Genomic DNA, 19,332 nt, shown 5'->3' with positions numbered 1-19,332 from the left:
CTCTTCCCCTCTACTGGATCTTTTCTTTTAGATTATAAGCAAGATTAAGTCCCCCTCATCTTTGAAAAGGTATCCATGGAGCTTGTCATCTCTCTGTTTCCAGCCTCATGCCCATCTACTCTCCACCTAGTTCTCTGTATGCTGGTAATATTCTTCCTGAATACCAAGGTTTCTTAGCTGGACTCTTCCTCCTGTCTTTTTGTAGGAATTCACCTACGCTTGTTGAAATGAATTGCAAAACAATTTGCTATCTAGCTTCTTGGGCAGAATGATGTGGTCTAACTGACTGTAGGTGAATTTCATTTAACCAGGCCCCCATGCTTTTTTCCCATGAATAACTATCATAGAAATGACCTAGGGCAATTATTGAGACATTCTTCTGGACTTCACAGTATGCTACAGAATAATGTCACATTCACTTTTTTAGGATGAATTTCTAAACAAATCCGGTATAGGAATCCTCTCCTCAGAATTGCCACACTTTCCAAGGCCATTGCCCAAACAATCATGATCACGAGAAATCAGAAGAAAGAAGAATAAACAGTGTGGCTTGTACTTTAGACACAGTTTTAGAAATTAAAATTCATACCCTGACACAGTCACTTTGTTTTAGAATCCAGCACCGTTTCTTTGCAGAGGCAGAGCTGATCCAGCTCTGCAAAGCAGCCGGAATAGGCTACGCCACCACTCTGAGCTCTCACCGGCAGCAGCTTACTGAAGTGTTTCTGTTTCCTTTTGTTTTCCTCTTAAACACTCCTTCAAAAGTACAGGTTACTTCTCAGTCATACTCCAAACGCTTAGCTCCCTCAAGAGAATAGCCAAATTCCTACCCTGCCTGATTAATTAGCTGAGTAAATCTAAGAAACTCCTTGGCCACACGGCCCTTCCTTCTGCCAAGTTTTGTAAAATTCATAGACTGCGTGTATTCATGAGCACAGGAAAACACCTGTGAGCAATTAACCAAATAACCTTGATTTAGAGGCCTTGGAAATATGCTGATGGCCCTCAGACCCCTGGCACGGGTCTGTAATTATGTGAGACCACAACCAAAACATCCCAACAGGCCAATTACAGGAAGGGTCATTCTTTCAAATACAACATGATGCTTTCTCTAAAAATACTTCTGCCTGAGACTCAGAAAGAAGTCTCCATTATAATGGTGCTGCTTTAAAGCGACTACACATGGAAGTTTGGAAAAGGAGTGATGTCTCAGGCCATTTCTCTGCAATATGTCTATAAGCACGGTGAGGGGAAAGGAAACCACCTAAACCAATTTTTTAAATTCACTGAATTAAAAAGTCTGTTTAAAATGATTCACCTAGAAAGTGTTGCATTTAACCCTTTGTTTCTGTCCAGCCTAGAAACAATATCCACAGAGTTAATAAATCAAGTCTGCAACCAATAGTATGTCCTGTGAGAATGTAAAAATTCAACTTTTAGAGTAGACAGTCCACTGCAGAATTTTAAAATAATAAGCTTTGTTTAATCCTTTCTTTTATGTGCAAGAATGAATTCTTATCACTCTGCACTGTACCTTACTTTATATTCTACATGACTAGAACATTTAAAATTAACCTCACAATATTGAAGAAAGCCATCTATTTTCAGAATCAGTCTCAAAAAACCCAAAGACCTGAAAAACAAGAGTTCTTAACCAAACATGGATATGCTTCAGGAGCTATGAGCATTCTTAGAAATTCTAGAAAAATTCTGTGTGTATGTATTTTTTTCCAAAGCAGGGGAGTGGGAGGCATTTGTGAATACACAGGCTAGTGCAGTAGCCATTACTACATGGCTATTGAGTGCCTGATATATTATAGCCGCAATTGTAGTGTACTGTGTTAAAACCCCTACTGGATCTTGAAGACTTAGAGTGATAAAAAAAAAGCAAAATATCTCATTAATAATTATTTTACTGATTAATGTTGAAATGATAATATTTGTATGTATTTGACTAAATAAAAATATTATTAAACTTAATCTTACCTGATTATTTTTATTTTTTTAAACCTGGTTACTAGAAAAACCAAGACTACCTACTTAGCTCACATTATATTTCTGTTGGATGGTACTGTGTCCATAGCTTTCATCAGTATTTAAAGGGCTATTTTTCTTAGAGCAAAGAGAGATTTGCTGAGATGTAAATGCTCATCTCTCATCCTGCAGATTCTGTCTCAGTGGGCCTTGACAGAGCCTTGACAGAGCACCAGGGGGCTGTGATGCTGGTAAGGCTGTCCTTGGTCCACATTAGAGACAGGTCACCTTGGAAACCCCCAGCACTGCTGGTGTTGCCAGAGACAAACGTTGACGCACCCATCACTTCACCACTGGCACACAGATCCTGTAACCTCTCTTCTTCCAGTCTTAGAGGCACACATATCCACGAATCTGCACTGTCTTCGTGGATTCTCCATCTAATGTATCCATAGTAGCACTTCTCACACCAACCTTGCCCTCCTGATTTTCTATATGGGTCACAGGCATCTTTGAATTCCTCTTCTCATTCCCTGCCCAAGCCAGCACATGCAAACAATCATTAAGGCCTATCAATCTTTCTAATACACCCTTTTGTGTTTCTCTGTTACCCCTGCCTGGATTATTGTCATAACCTCCCACCTGCCTCCCTTTTTCAAGATCATCTTCCTCACCACTGTTAGAGTTTATTTTAAAATCACAAATCTGATTATATTACTCCCTAGTTCAAAGAGTATGTCATAAAGTCCTCATTGTAGCCAAAAAGGTGCTCCATAAACTGTCTCAATCCAGATTTCATCCTTATTTCCCAACCCCCCACCCCACCCATATTCGCTCCAGCCACACCAGACACACAATCTTCTTTCATGTCTCCAAGCCTTTGAACATGTGCTTTCCTCTGCCTGAATGCCTTTTCCTCCCCTTGCCTTTCAAGACCCACGTTATCACCATCTCTACTACATCCACTTTGAGACGCTCAAAGCACTTTGTATATGTCTCCATTATGGCACACATCGTACTGTATTGAATTGTTTGACTGTGAGCTCCTCTTAGTGATTCACTTTTTGTCCTTGCTGCCTAGTATAGTGTAAGAACTGTAAGAACTTATTTGACATCCAGAGCAATTCCAAGTAATCTTGTTTCTATAAATCTTCCAAAAGTAAAGCTCTCCAGCCTCACAAGTTAGAGTTTGAGGAACCTTAGAAATCTTCTAGTCTACTCTCTCATTCCCTGATGAGCAAATCAAGATGCTTAGATATGAGTCATCACTTATTGAGTGCCTGCTATCTCATTTCATCTTTATGATGTTCCATGAAGTAGGCATTTCTATTAATACCCATTTTACAAAAGGGAAAAATGAGGCCCCACTGCATTTAAGCAATATGTCCAAGGTCACATAGCTAGCTAGTTACCTGGTGAGATTACACAAGAATTTGTCCTGGTACTTGCCCTAGCCATCTCTCCCCTGTCTCATATGACTACTTACAATTTGAGGTGCTCCCTGAGTTATTCAACAGACGTGAAGATGGTATTTTACACAGAGAAATAGAATGTTTTAGTGGGAAGAACCACATTATGACAATGATACACTTTTTCTGTTTGACATATTTGTGAGCATATAACATTTTAATCTGCCATCATTTTTTCATTTTCCATTATGACATAAACATTCCTCCATTATTAGTATATAATCTTCATAAGCATAACTTTTCATGGCTGCATAGTAGTCCATCAACTACTTATACCATAATGCTCAGACTTGTTTGAGTCCTAACTGAGTGACATATAAAAGCATGAAATCCACATCTTGGTAGAATAATACCTCAAAAGGACCTCAGAGATCTCTAGTCCATTGTTTCTCAAAGTCTTGACCTCAGACCAGCAGCATTTGCATCACCTGGGAGCTTGTCAGCAACGCAGACTCTTGAGCCCTACTCCAGACCTACTGAATTCAAATCTGCATTTTAACTAGAAACCCAGGTGATTTGTGTTCACGTAATATATAAGAGATAGTAACTAAAAACAGTAGTTCTCAACCTTGGTTGCACTTTAGAATCACTTGGAAAGATCTTCAAAATCCTGAGGTCCAGGTCACACTCATGACTAAATCAGAATCTCTAGGAGACAGACCCAAGCATCCATCTTTTTTAATGCCTCCCTGGTGATTCCAGTATCCTGGAAAGCCACAGAAGAAGGCACTGAAACCGACCATAAATTGATGAGATGTTTAAGCAGTCCTCTCTCCCTAGTGCTGGAGTTCTTTTTACAGGTCATTCTATACAATTCTATGGGAAATTTTGGTAAAACTAGACAAAACAAAACAAAAGAGAACAACAACAATGGAAACAAAATAAGACCTCACAAAGCTTTTAAGAAAATTTAAATTTTAAAAGTTCTTAAAATTTCCCATTTGTGTTTTCCTTTCTGCCCCTCCCTATCCTCCTTCTCGCTTTTTGCCCCTCTCCCAAGAGATTCCTGGCCATGACAGACTCTGGATATCCTGCTCAGAGACCACAAAAAGTGAGTTTCCTATACCACAGAGACAAGAAGCAGTAGAAAGACTACTCGATTTCTTCTTAATAATCTTATTTGTCCCGGCACCTTCTCCTACCTTCACGCTCCAAATCCAGTTTCTCCTATATGTCTGTATTTAGGCAAGCAGAGGATTTGGGGACTCCAATTCTCTCTACACAATGCCACAACCATAGGTTGATAGAAAAGTCAAGGTCACAGCCATGAATCATTTTCCTCAATTTTCTTTTCAATGACTTGACCACTTAAAAAACAAACACCTGTGTTAACTTGTAAGCCCTTGGCCTCCTAGTCCTGCAGTGTTGAACCATCTCGAACACTGGGACCAGGAGGAGGATGCACTTTTTCAAAACTAGGACTCAGCACTATTTCCCTTTTTACATAACCTAGGACCATAGCACATACTCCGAATATTTTGCCTTTTGTACAGAATGTTGTAGTGGAACTCTGAGCACATGGCATTATACTTGGTCAATGAAAAGTGATTTTTAAATGTTTTCATCTTTAATCCCAGTTTTAGGGATTTTAGCCATTCTGGTTCTAATTTATTTCAATGTTTAATCCCTATTTGATATTTGTTTTAAATTTAAACACGTATTTTAAAGGCTTAAATTTTAAACTTTTTACTCTAAGTAGTACAAAAATTTTTAAACAGATGTCTCATTAGTCATTGTCAACTGAGTACAAGCACTTCTTTTTCCTCCTGATAATCACAATACGTTAAAGACTTTTTTTTAAAAAAAAAAAGGTATAAAAAGAGAATGGGATAGGTTTATCAAATCATCAGCTTATGAGATATTTTGGAATTTTCTGGAAGGAAGAAAGTGATTGGAAGGATGGTGACCTGGAAAAAAGGAAGTTGGGGCATTTATGCATGGATACCCCTCTCCCCTAGGCCTCTAGGTCAGGAGCTGCCCTGGGACTGAGGCTTTGTATGGGTCCCCAGAGCCGCAACTGCCAACGTGAGGACATGTCCAAGCTTGCACAGAACCGCCCACCTCAATTGCCACTGCAACCCGAGGTGAGCTGCAAGGCTGCTGCCACCACACACAGCTGGAAATGGAAGAGCCAGAACTCAATCCTATATCTGAACAGGACATTCCTGCTTAAAATTGTCAGGGGCTTCCCCGCTGCCTTAGTTGAGGAATGGGAATGGGTTTCAGATCCTTTAAGCCCTGAAACTTTGTGTGTATGTGCATTTTGGGGGCTGAAAAGGCCTGTAATTTTCATCATATTTTCAAAAAGGTCCACGATAAGTGTTTAAGAACCACAAAAAAAAAAAAAAAGAAAGAAAGAAAAGAAACGAAAAAAGCCCCTAAACATGACAGGCGAGACTTTGCACAGTTCAGACTCACCGTGTCCTTTCCCCTTCCATCCTCCCCGACTCAGTGAACACCGGGTTCTGGTCAGAGAACTTCTCACCAGTCTCAAGGGCCATAAGCCCTTTAGTACCTCTTTGATTTAATACATGCCTTTCTCTCTGCCAGGAATGCCATTCCCCCTTTGCTACTTCCTCGGTCCCTTACCTGCCTGGTGAATTACTTCTTATCCTTTAAGACTCAACAATAAAATTGTCTCTTCTGCTGTGGGCACCCTGCCAGCTGCCCCAGCCCAGTCTCTTCCTCAATGGCTTCCTAATTAATCCATATACTGATGAACGTGGTGCTTACCCCCTTGGTGTTATAACTCTTCACATGCTAGTTTCTTCCACTCAACAGTGAACTCTTGAAAGCACAGACCATGCCCGCACCACCCAAACCATAACCTGCAACGCCAGACAACAATAACATCGATGCAACGAATTCACTGGATTGAATGCATGAAGGAATGAATGACTGCGTTTATCAGCTTGGTTCCTTGTCTCCCTGGATCTTACAGAGAACCTGACCTTGGGAGATTGGGATATTCATAACCAGGTTTCCTGCTCAGGTTGTTAGAATCTGTCCTGGTCCAAATACACATTTCTGGCTGACTCCTACTCACTTTTTAAGAACTACTATGAAAAAAGAATAATCAGGACAAGGAAGGAGACTTGGAAATTAAAAATGTAATTGATGATATAAAAAACTTCAGTAGGAGATTTGGGAGGGAGAGTTAGAGAAACTGTCAAAAATTGGAGAAGGCACCCAAGCCTGATGTGCACGTCCCTCCTTGAAGCAGCCTGGACACACCTTCCCACCAGAGCACGGATTTGTCACCCCACATTGTAATGGCCGGTTGATTGGCCTCTAACCCCCAATAGACTGGGCTTCCTTCAGAGCTGGGACTGTGTCTTTTTCTACCTCTGTCACCTCTCACAGTGCCTGGCACAGAGTAGGTGCTAATGTCCACGTGTACTGAAAGAATGAACGATGAACGCGTGAGGGAGTGAAGATAAGCTGTAGCTGGGCTCAGGGTTGAGCGAGGCTCTGTAGTAACTAGCTCTGTGGGTTTTGGAAAAGCTGAGTGACGCAGATCCCAGGGGCCACCCCCCAGGGGAAGGGCCAGGCTGGGGCAGCAGGCAGGTTTCTAGCTATTGTGAGCTTACCTGAACCGGGAAAGGGTGATGAGCTGGGCAGACGCAAGCGGATGGAACCACCGAGAAGATCTGGAAGAGAAGGAAGGGGAGGGGAGAGCTCAGCCAGCAGGAGATATTTCGTGAGGAATTACTACATGCCATACCCTGTGTTAAGGACTTTTCATGCATTCCCTCGCTTATACTTCACGAAACCCCCTGTAATTTTTACTACATCCATTTTCTAGATGATAAGGATGAGATGTACAGATAAGTATCTAACCCAAGGTTCTAGAGCTAGTAAGTGATGGAAACGGGATCTGGGGGGGAAAAATTCTGATCACATCTGCGTGGCTCTAATACTGGGCTAGTGTTCCTGGAAAAAGGTCCCATCTGCCAGGGGTTGGCCCTCCTGGGAGCCCAGAGTGCTCGCTGCGTATCACGGCTCTCCGACCGCGCTGAGGATGGCGGCTGATCCTTTTCCCAGATGACTGCAGTCTCCCTTTCCCAGAAAACAATGTGTGGGAGGGAGTAAATAGCTGGGTTTGGGGCATAATGGTTTTCTTCTGTTTTGTGTTACTGGATTTGATGCACAGAAAACTGCCCAGAACCTCAAATAATTACAGTAAGACGACTCTGCTTCCTTCACGTGGCCACAGCAGACAGGCAGGAGCCCAGAGACACTGCAAAGCAAGTGTTGTAACCACCAGATGGGAAAAGGCAGTAGCCCAGGATCGGGAATTTCAGACAGAACCGCAAGCACAGCGTGGCGCTTGGCAGAAATGGGGAAAGCTCCCACCCCTTGAAGTTTATTGACTCGTTTGATAAAAAAAAATCACTTAATAAAAAGACCTTTAAGACATATAATTAAAGGGGGGAAAAGGCAAGTTATAAGACAATTTATGCAGTGGGTACCATTTGTGTCAGGAAAAAACTCCACCAGACATTCTACGGTCTGGATGACCATACGCTGCCCACTAACACAGGCTGTCTTACAGGAGGGGCCAGATGCCAGACAGATGTTGGCTTAACTCGTATTTCTGGAAGTTTTCACAATACTATGATAATCATGTATTATCGGGTAATGAAAAATAGAAAAATAAGTAAAGATAGGTAGGTTTACAAAAGAGAAAAAGAAAGTGAGAGATGACCCCTGTTGTCTCTTTGTCAGTCAGGATTAGAACCGGTGCCTCAGTGACACTGCCAATTCCTTCTTTGATCGTCATGAGAAATGCCTCAGTTGCCCCACTCAATTTTAAACCTCCTACCACAAGGCACCTACTGGACATTGAGAGTTGTAGAGTTTGTCCTGAGCCAGAGAGATGGAAGACATCATCAGGGCCAACATTTTTATAGAGGAAGGAAGGAAAGGCACTGCCTTCCTCTGCTCTCCTGGGTTTCCCTGTCTTCAGCCTTCAGCACTGGTTTCGGAGACTCAACCCTAGAGCTACCGGGATAGGGATAATTCACGGAGTGAGCCCAGGAGAGCCAGGGTCACTTGGACACTAGCTCAAGGTCAGTGTGTCATGAGGGCAGAGGTGGTGGGTGAGGGCTGTGGGTTAGAGATAGTTCTATGGAGAGGGCCTGCACAGTACCCAGCTGGTGTCTGCATACGTGTGCATCTGAGTGTTTATGCGTGTGTTCGTATGGGTGACTGTGTATATGTGTGAGTGTGTGTGGGTGCATTGCATATTTGTGAATGTTTATGCGTGTGTATTACTGAATGTGTGTGAGTCCGTGTGTGTATGTGTGAGCGTGAGTATGTGTGTGGAATCGAGGATCTTTCTTTCCCGGAGCCAGAAGCCCAAGGAGATGTTGCAAGGTATTGAAGACCTCATAACACAGTCCTGATTCCTCTGCAGAGGACTTCCAGGTACCCCGCTGTGATTCAAGGATGTGGCCCAGGAGAGTCTTTACCTTACCCTGGAGGGAACGCACTTGCCCTAGCCTCTGGAAACTGACCCATCACGCTTCAGGCTATATTGTCAATATTCAATGAAGACACCGCTTTCTCTGACCCTCTGGAGACAACGGTGTGGAAACTGGGTAATTTATAGTCACCCTGGAGTGGTTCAGATTATCCAGCTTCAGCAGTGGGAAGGACACAAGTTCCGGGACTCAGAGGGTCTAGCTCCTTCTGACAGGCCCACCTTAATCCCCTTTACAGATGAAGAAACTATTTTGTGACTCTAGGTACCTTCCTTTTCAACAGGTTTCCGGATATATAATATAACTTACATTACATTACCAATGCTTGCAAGGTCCACAAACCACCTCCAATCACAGAGGGGGCCCAGCTGATAGAAAGAGCCTTCTCCCAGATCCTGTAGAACATAAATAAATCCTACATAGTCTTGGTCTACTGGGTGCCTTTCCTGCAGATGGGGGTACGACACCTCACTGGGGTGCCTTTTACAACATGATGTATATATTCTCTCTCTGCATCCTCAAGAGATGCAGAGAGAGAATATATATTTAAGAAGAACGTACATCTTTTGGAGTAAGACATGAGCAGTATAATTATACAGACTCTAAATGCTTCAGGCATGAACACATTAAGAGAGAATGATTTATTTCTCTTTGATGTAGCAAAGGCCTGCCTGACCCATCCTAAAATTAGAATAAATAACATAATGCAAATATATGTTTAAAAAAAACCTGTAGAGAAGTATACAGCATAGAAAAAATAATGACTGTGCAATGCACTATATGAGTGGCAAGGCAGGACAGGGAGAGATAGAGTGAACTTTATGAAAAAATGGTTGTGTTTTTGACAGGTTTTGCTTTGTTTTACCCCCAGGTATCTTGAGACTGCAGCTCACATAGGCCATTGACGCTTCGAGGATAGAATCTCAAGGACTGAGATTCGCATGCCATATTCACATGCCAGTGTTAACAGTAAGCGCCAGTCTAGGAGGTTGGGAATGTATGGCTATGGAGAGGGCCTGGGAGAGAGTAAAAGTGGAAAGTGAGCTTTTCCCGGGAAAAGTTCAGTATTCCCTGGAAAACAAGAAGGACAAAGAGGATGAGAAGAACATGGCACACTGAAGAGTTTACATTTGGTGTTATCCCACCCAAGGGTTGCTCCTTGATGTTTGCTGAAGTACAATGGGCCCTAGAATCTTCTCTTCACCTTTTCCCATTCTCTTAAGCTCTTGGCATCTAGACCCCTAACTTATCTTTAGATGTTTTTAGTGACTCTTTTTATTCCTGGCCCAATCATTTCCTCAAAACAAGGTCATTTTAAGAATACTGTTGTAATAATCTTCATTCTTGCTAAGCCTTGAGTGTGCAAGCACTCCTTGGAATGCTATTTACTTGAACTAGAAAATGTGGTAGACGCACAAGTGATCAAGTGCCCGAAATCTCTCCCCAGAGTCCCCTCTCTCAACCCACCATGACGGACTGTAGCTTCCTCTGGATGTGTTTTTTGCATCTCGGAATGCCTGGCACTTTCCTCCTAACAGGCACTCCGAACCGTCGAGCTCAACTGTGAACTGTTGGAACAATTTTCCTCCAAGACCCACTCTGTCACACACATGCACACATTCTGCCCATGCCCACTCTCCCTCCCTGCAGCAATCTAGCTGTCCCCAACTGCTGCAGGTTGTAATGGAAGCTTCCTAACCAAAGGAAAAAACCAACCAATGGTTCTTCTGAACACTCCATTTCCCTCGTCCTCAGGAGAGCTGGCATTCTTGTGCCCTTGCTGCCCTCCTGCCCACACCTCCCCTTCCCCTGCTACTTGATCCACACATCTCACTTTAGGGACTTGTCACAAAGACACTGCTGCAAAAGGCAGGACATCTTTATAGCAAATATTCTCCATAAAGTATGCTGGAAACTGGCAGCTTGCACAGGCTCCGGACGCGCAGGCTCAGCGGCCATGGCTCACGGGCCCAGCCGCTCCGCGGCATGTGGGATCCTCCCGGACCAGGGCATGAACCCGTGTCCCCTGCATCGGCAGGCGGACTCCCAACCACTGCGCCACCAGGGAAGCCCCAAAACTGGCAGCCTTTTAATGCTGATGTGCCTGTCACTACATGAGTTGTTACTTGCTTTGAAAGCATTGTCTTATTTAATGCTTGAAAAAGCCCCAAGAGGATTTTTTTTCTACACTAGAGAAAAACTGAGGCTCAGACAGAGTGAGCCGTTCACTCCAGATTACAGAACTAGTGACACACAGACTTGGTTTCTGAACCCCAGTGGGCGTTTGATGCCAAGGCCCTTGCTTCAATATCTCCCAGGAAAACTCAACTTTTTTCCCTTAGGGAAGGATGAAAAATACCTAATGTATTAATATCCTGTTTTATTTTTCTATCCATCAGAGGGCAAAGAGTTTTTCATTACATATTTTTCTTCTTTATAAAAGTAATATTTGTTCACTGAAAATCATGTAGGAAATACAGAGAAGCAAAAAGAAGAAAAAAAATCACTTGTAATCCCACCACTTGGATATAACATGTCTAAATTTTGGTATGAATCTTTGAAGATATTTTTGATTGGAACCTTTTTTATGGATTATGCTGTACAAAGAGTTAAGGTTGGACACATAGTTCTATGCCAATAAATGATTCTAGAAAGATGTACCATACTTAAACCAATACCAAATGGTTAGCCATGAAAAGGAAGAAATATTGTTTGCTCACTTTACGAGTGATAAAAGGCTGCCACCCAAAAACGTTAACGCTAAAAAGGAACCAAGCAGAAAACTTTATCTAAATCAAGAGCTGGCAGACTTCGCGTGTAAAGGGGCGGGTAGTAACTAGCTTAGCCTTGTAGGCCATACAGTCTGTCTGTTGTAACTGGTCAGCTCTGTGTTACTGCACAAAAGCAGTCACAGACCACACATAAATGAACCAATGTGGCTGTATGTCAACCAAATTATTTATAGACACTGAAATTGGAACTCTGTATGATTTGCATGCGTCATAAAATAGTATTCTTCTTTTGATTTTAAAAAATTATTTAAAAATGTAAAATCAACCCTTGATCTGTGAGCCATACAAAAACAGGTGACAGGTAGCAGTTTGCCCACCCTTGCTCCAAATCATGCATTCAGGCTTGGAGCACATCACCAGAGCCACAGACCAAGTTACAGAATCAATGAGAATTCTCTTTCCAACCCTTCCTTCTCCTGGATATCCATTCTCTCTCTCAATCCCTCCCTCTCTCTCTCTCTCTTTCTCTCTCTCTCTCACACACACACACACACACACACACACACATCTGGTTGCCCCAGAGTCCTTCCTTTATAGGCTGGCCACCTTTTCCCTGAGTCCCACAGGTTTAAAAATTACTTCCATTTTCCTTGATTCTCTTTCTGGGAGCATCTGATTATCTGACCGAAGTAGTTCACATTAAGAAGTGACTGGCAGGGACCAATCCTCCCCCTGGGAATTTTCATTTGAAAGAAAACATACAGATGTAGGTAACTGGATGTCAGGGAAGACATTTTTGAGTAGCAGGATATCCAGTTCTTTATTCAGGAAGTTGATTTTGGTGTTATGAGGCTGACCAAGAAGGCTAAGATGATAAGTCTACTGGGTACTTAGTATCTACAGTAGACCCTTGAGGAGCACAGGTTTGAACTGTGAGGGTCCACTTACACGCAGATTATTTTCCATAGTAAATACTACAGTCCTACACAACCCACAGTTGGTTGAATCCGAGGATGGAACTGTGAATATGGTGAAACCGTGAATGTGGCACGTGGATGTAGAGGGCTGACTCTAAGGGTTGGCACCCCTGTACCACCCCTCCCCATTGTTCAAGGGTCAACTGTTATTGGGGAAGCAGGACAAAGAAAATTAAAAAGTCAAATCAGAGGCTATTAACTGTCAAGAGCTGATGAATAAATTCAATGGCTAAGCTCTGATGGAGACTATTAAAAACTGCCCGGTGGTATCAAGCCCAGGCATTTGGGGACATTTCTCTGTATGCTCTGTATACTGGCAGACATAGGGCCTTACCCTTTGCCTTTTGTGGCTAATGGCTTCACAACATCCTCAGGGGCCCAAGGCTTTTATCCAGTTAGAGTCCCTGTTTTATGGTTTTACCTGTGCTATTGTATTAGGCAGCAACACAAGGTTGGAGGCAGTTCTTGAGCCTTTTCTTAAATAGCCGGAGATGTGTGAAGGGCTGAACAAAATGCCTTCACAAGTGCTTTAGTGACTGGGCCAGGGAGTTTCACCACTAGCTCTAAGGCAACCATTGGACAAGCAACGGGAAACAGGGCAACAGGTGTTGATGTGAAAACATCTCCTGCAAAGGTCTCCTCTTAGCAAAGAGGCGGAGGAAGGTAGTCACAAGAACCTTCCTTCCTGAAAGACACATCCTAAACTCCAAGGCAGTGAAAGCCTCCTCAGAGGTATCACAGAAAGGGGGAGCAAAAAGGTGGCCTTGAGAAACAAAACCAAGCTTGGACCGAGGTGCTCTACACCAGCGGTTTCCCTTTGCAGCGATGTTTGCCTGCCATCTGCCCAACTTCAACGCCGGCCACAAGCTGGAATTCAGCTCTACCCCAGTTCCGGGGAGGCTGAGGCGGGGTCCGCCCAGGAAATGCCAGGAGAAGCCCCAGGGCTAGGAGAGGCAGCTTGAAGGTCAACATTTGGGTGTCAGACTGCTTCTGAAAGCAAAGGGTAAAAAAATACACCTTCCTTCTATGTTCTAAAAATCGCCCAGATACCCTTTTTTAAAAAAATCACCCAATTTTCACTTCAATGACAAGTGCTAATAGGTCATTAAAATGATATGCGTATTACTAACACAGGCTATTGGCAACTGGGGTCACTGCAAACACTTGACATTGCCTTCCTGTATCTGACCGTGGTTCCACTTCATCTGGTTCCCTGCCTCTGGCAATGGCCAGGGTTTGAAGGTTTAGAGACATGCAAATTGCCTAGCTAATTAAACTCTGTACTTTTTTTTTTTTTTTGCGGTTCATGGGCCTCTGACTGTTGTGGCCTCTCCCGTTGTGGAGCACAGGCTCCGGAAGCACAGGCCTAGCGGCCATGGCTCACGGGCCCAGCCGCTCCGCGGCATGTGGGATCTTCCCGGACCGGGGCACAAACCCATGTCCCCTGCATTGGCAGGCGGACTCTCAACCACTGCGCCACCAGGGAAGCCCTAAACTCTGTACTTTTAAAAAAATTTTTCTCTCATGCCAGGCAGAGTTAAATGGGTACAACTTTCTTTGAGAAAGCCAAAAATAAATTCTAGGCTTAGATATTGTAGATAAAATTGCTGTCTTAAATTCTAAATTGCAGGAAAATAAAGGCTTATCATGGAAACTGTTATTTAGCTGTAACTGTGGAGATGTAGGTATGATGCTATTATTAACCTGCTTTACAAATGGATGTGTCAGGAGCTGGGAAGAAAGACTCAGAGCTTGGTTGCCAAATTCCAGTGTGGATAAATATCCATGGTGAACTCTTCTCCCTTTGGTAATCGTAATGCTAGGTCTGTTTCTAGCCTTTCTCACCTTGGTTATAGCACTCGGCAAGAGTCAGATGGATGTCAGAGTCAACTACAAGGGAGTAATCTAGAACCCTGTTGATAAATAAATTATGTTCCAATCACTGGTGCTCTTTTGAAATATGTTACTGAATGAAGCAAAAAATTAAGCCCCTGAGCTTTAGCATATCTTATTTTGCTATCCACCATAATAACTCTGTCTCTATTCAAGTAACTCATTCCCTTTGGCAATTTAAAGGAGAGCTTGAGGTAAGAAAGTGAAAAAAATACAAAACAAATTGTCTTCTTGTTTATACCTTTTCTGGAAAAAAAATGAGAGTGCTGTAATGAAAATTAGAACGGTAACAATGTCACCTTGTATTTATAAAATGTAGGGGGTTTCAGATTGGGGCTTTCAAGTCTTCTGACAGCTTTATTTTTCAGGTGAGAATAGTCGGGAATCTGTGTGACGGAGATCAGGTTGGCCACAGGACCTGAAATGGAGACCAGAACTCCCAACTCCCTCCCTGAAGCCTGAGGACCTGGCAGTCACACAGAGTGGAGACCAGACTCCAAAGGGAACCATGCCCAGTGAAGTAGGAGGGTCTCAGGGGCGTTTCTTTCAGCATTTAACATAGAGAATTTTACCTGGGAGATCATATATCATTTAAAACCTGACTCCTAAGCTTGGAGTAAAAAGGCCAAGGAGTGACTGAGGAAGCCCATGCTTGCCTTGGAAAGGCAATGAGCTACAACAACAAGGGACAGCAAGTGAGGGAGGGGAGAGAGCCTCCCACCCTGCACCCAACAACCTGCCTCAGTTACTCTTCGTGGGCTTCTGCCATGGACGTGAAGGGGGTGGAGAGATGTTTGGCTCTTGGGGCCACTTTCTGTGTCCGTGAGTACAGATTATAATGATGATTTCTGTTTGTTTTGTTTTTTCGTTTTGGTTTGGTTGTTTTTCTTGTATTTTTTCTTCTCTCTGCAGCAAAGCTGTTTTCCTCTCACTCTCCTTTTTAAAAAAATCCTTTATTTGCCAAAGAAGACACAAAAGAAGAGCCAAAGGAAATTAAAATAGGGAATTTTCCACTGAGAGGGAAGGCTATGACCTAACAGGGCTTCTTTCCTTTTCTTTCAACTCCATATTAATATTAACAGCAAAAGTTAGGTGCAGCAGCCCTCTGTTTTCAGAGCCTTCTCTGTTCCCAGGTCTCTGTCTCTTCCCACACTGTTCTCCCAAATTGTTGCCAGGTTTAGTGGTGCAGTAGCCTTGGGAAGCTGGCCTCCTCCCTCAGGAGGCCACTCAAAACTCTTAGCGGGTTTGTGTGCTGGGTCCTTAGAATTAGAAGACCTTACAGCCATCTGGTCTTGAAATCTCTTTACCCCTCTCGTTAATAATAACTCAGATCTAACATTTTAACTCTATAACATTTATAGAACACTGTGTACCAAGGAATGTTCTAAGTATTTTCCATATATTAACTCATTTGTTTCTCACCTAGCCTCATGAAGGAGGTGCTATTATCATCCCCATCTTACAGATGAAGAAACTGGGCACAGAGAAGTTCAGTAACTTACCCAAGAAGGCCTTCTAGAAGGTGTCAGAGGTGCCTCTTTACACATTCTGGCCAAATTTGCTGTATGTGCCCTAGATCTTCTGTCTCCTGCCTGGAAATCTGCCCAGCTGCCACTCCCCCAAGCCAGGTATTGTCTAAATCCCACCTAACCCTCATGGTCCAGGGCTAACTCCTCCAAACAGCCTCTCCTAACTGCCTTCAGCTAGGGTCAGTCTCCTTATTCTGAAACAGCAAAGAACTTAACTGTGCTGTGTGCCATGTGCCATATTCTGCCCTTTATAAGCACCTTTTATCTTTAAAATCATAAGGTAAGCACTCTAAGATCTGATGCATATCTGATTTATCTCTGTGCTCGCACATTTCGTAGCTTATGTCTTGAGCTCATACCTGTTGCAGTATTTATCACATATCAGAGAAAATGGCTGAATGAATATGTACACTATACATTATGTTACTTCATGAAACAATGCCCTCTTTTACATATTGCAATTAGTCTCACTGGATATATTAAATGCATACTCACAAGAGGAATATTTACAACGTCTGTCAAATGCTATGCAATTTTTCCTGAAGGGGAAAGCATTTGTATAGTGTATAAACCTGAACCGACTGAGCAAGAAATCTGAGGACCCCCGTGTATACATGCAGGGCACTGTCTGCCCAGACGAACCAGGAGTCACATTGCTTCTCTGCATTCCCTTGTGTGAAAGAAAGCATTTCTGTCTGGCCTCTACTCCACCACCGCCCTTTCTGGGCCCATGAACTTTTGAACCAGGGCAGTGGGGCTCCGCTCCAGGCGACTCTCTCATCTACAAATGTGTCCACACAGCGAGCTACGTTCACAGGCCACAGAAGCATCACTGCTTAACCGTGAGGCTTGGGGCTCAGCCACAGCTCAGGCCACCACCCTCAGGGTGCAAAACAATTCCTCCCTTGTATAAAGTAGTACATTTAAAAAGTCATTCTTGACACTTTATACCTTCAGCCACAGGGGTAACCTATAAAGGAGTTTAGATCTCCAACTTTCGTGTAAGCAGCAGGAGAAACAACCAGGCAGAGAGAGGAGCACACACAAAATATTTTGATCTGATCATTTGGCAGGATCTTACATTGTAAGTATCAGTTTAAAATAGAGGTTTAAATCAACTCCCAACCCCAGACTTAAACAGTTTGCAAATATTCACTGACGTCAATAAAGTGAGAGTTCTTGACTCTGGCTGTGCATCAGATTCCCTGTGGAATTTAAAACATACGTGCACACACACACACACACACACACTCTCACACACAGACACACACACACCAGTCAGGCTCTCCCCCTGGAAATACCACAATTTGAAAAAGCTGCATAGTTCAGTCTGATGTGAAGTCTGGGTTGAGAATTACTGTGACAAGAGAAGACATAAAAATAATGGGCAACTCTCAGTCCAATGCCTTGTCTCCTGCTGTTGCTGCTTTTTAATCAAAAGGGTGAGGAGGGAAAATCAGTAAGAACATTAGTTCTGCAAGCAACAAGACATAATATTTCATAGTTACAGAAAACAGTAGGTGGCTATGATTTCAACACTAGTAGAAGTGAAACATTTTTCACAAGTATGAATCAAACCAAAATATAAACAAAACCCTGCAAAGTCTAAAAAAAACTGTAAACTCAAGATTGGGAACTTGTATTTCATTCACATCCAAATATCATTAATTAATAGAATGTTCCTAGAAATGTACAATCTCCTGAGACTGAACCAGGAAAAGCCAGAAAATATGAATAGACAAATTACCTGTAATGAAATTGAATCAGTAACGTAAAAACTCCCAATAAACAAAAGTCCAGGACCAGATGGCTTCACAGGTGAATTCTACCAAAAATTTAGAGAAGAGTTAACACCTACTCTTATCAAACTATTCCAAAAATTACAGAGGAAGGGATGTTTCTGAACTCCTTATTTGAGGCCAGCATCACTCTGGAACTAAAACCAAACAAAGATATCACACAAAAAAGAAAATTACAGGTCCAAATAATTGATAAACATAGATACAAAAATCCCCAACAAAATAACTGCAAACTGAATCCAACAATACATTAAAAGAATCATACACCATGATCAAGTGGAATTTATCCCAGGGATGCAAGGATGGTTCAATGTCTCAAAATTAATCAATGTGTTATACCATATTAACAAACTGAAGAATAAAAATCATATCATCATCTCAAAAGTTGCTGAAAAAGCTTTTGACCAAATTCAACATCCATTCATGATAAAAACTCTCAATAAAGTGGGTGTAGAGGGAACATACCTCAACATAATAAAAGTCATATATGACAAGCTCACAGCTAACATCATACTCAATGGTGAAAAGCTAAAAGCATTTCCTCTAAGATCAGGAACAAGACAAGGATGTTCACTCTTGCCACTTTTAGTCAACATAATATTGGAAGTCCTAGCCACATCAAATAAGAAAAATAAATAAAAGGAATCCTAATTGGAAAGAAAGAAGTAAAACTGTCACTGTTTGCAGGTGACATGATACTACACATAGAAAATCCTAAAGACACCATCAAAAAACTGCTAACACTCATCAATGAATTCAGTAAAGTTGCAGGACACAAAATTAATATACAGAAATCTGCTGCATTTCTATACATTAACAATGAACTGTTAGAAAGAGAAAAAAGAAAGTAACCCCACTTATAATTCACATAAAAAAGAATAAAATAACTCGGAATAAATTGAAGGAGGTAAAGACCTGTATTGGAAAATTATAAGATGCTGATGAAAGAAATTAAAGACAACATAGATGGAAAGATATACCATGTTCATGGACTAGAAGAATTAATATTGCTAAAATAACCATACTACCCAAGGCAATCTACAGATTCAGTGTGATCTCTATCAAAATATTGATGGGATTTTTTAATAGAACTAGAACAAATAATTATAAAATCTGTATGGAAACACAAAAGACCTCAGATATCTAAAACAATATTGAGAAAGAAGAACAAAGCTGGAGACACCACATGCCCTGATTTCAAACTATACTACAAAGCTACAGTCATCAAAACTGTATGGTACTGGCACAAAAACAGGCACATAGATCAATGGAACAGAATAGAGAGCCCAGAAATGAACCCACATTTATGTGGGCAATTAATCTATGACAAAGGAGTTAAAAACACACAATGGGAAAAAGATAGTCTCTTCAATAAATGGTGCTGGGAAACCTGGACAGCTATATGCAAAAGAATAAAACTGGACTACTCTCTCACACCATGCACAAAAATAAATTCAAAATGGATTAAAGACT

The 19,332-nt window shown here is 42.2% G+C and overlaps 1 protein-coding gene across 17 annotated transcripts in view; it reads right to left on the bottom strand.

The window, feature by feature from the left end:
• FRMD6 (FERM domain containing 6) overlaps positions 1–19,332 on the bottom strand; it is a 357,829-nt gene that overhangs the window by 114,223 nt on the left and 224,274 nt on the right. For 16 of the 17 annotated variants that reach the window (XM_089907689.1, XM_089907696.1, XM_089907700.1 and 13 more), the window contains one exon: positions 7,034–7,093. The exons of the other annotated variant lie outside the window; for it this stretch is intronic. The gene's annotated coding sequence lies outside the window, so the exon portion shown is untranslated. The remainder of the gene's footprint in view (positions 1–7,033; positions 7,094–19,332) is intronic. 17 annotated transcript variants of the gene reach the window in all.

This window comes from Delphinapterus leucas, chromosome 2 (assembly GCF_059928025.1).
Source record: "Delphinapterus leucas isolate spDelLeu-1000000601 "Yukka" chromosome 2, BTC_Dleu_Yukka2, whole genome shotgun sequence".
Lineage (NCBI taxonomy): Eukaryota > Metazoa > Chordata > Mammalia > Artiodactyla > Monodontidae > Delphinapterus > Delphinapterus leucas.
This window is presented reverse-complemented; position numbering and strand designations above follow the sequence as displayed.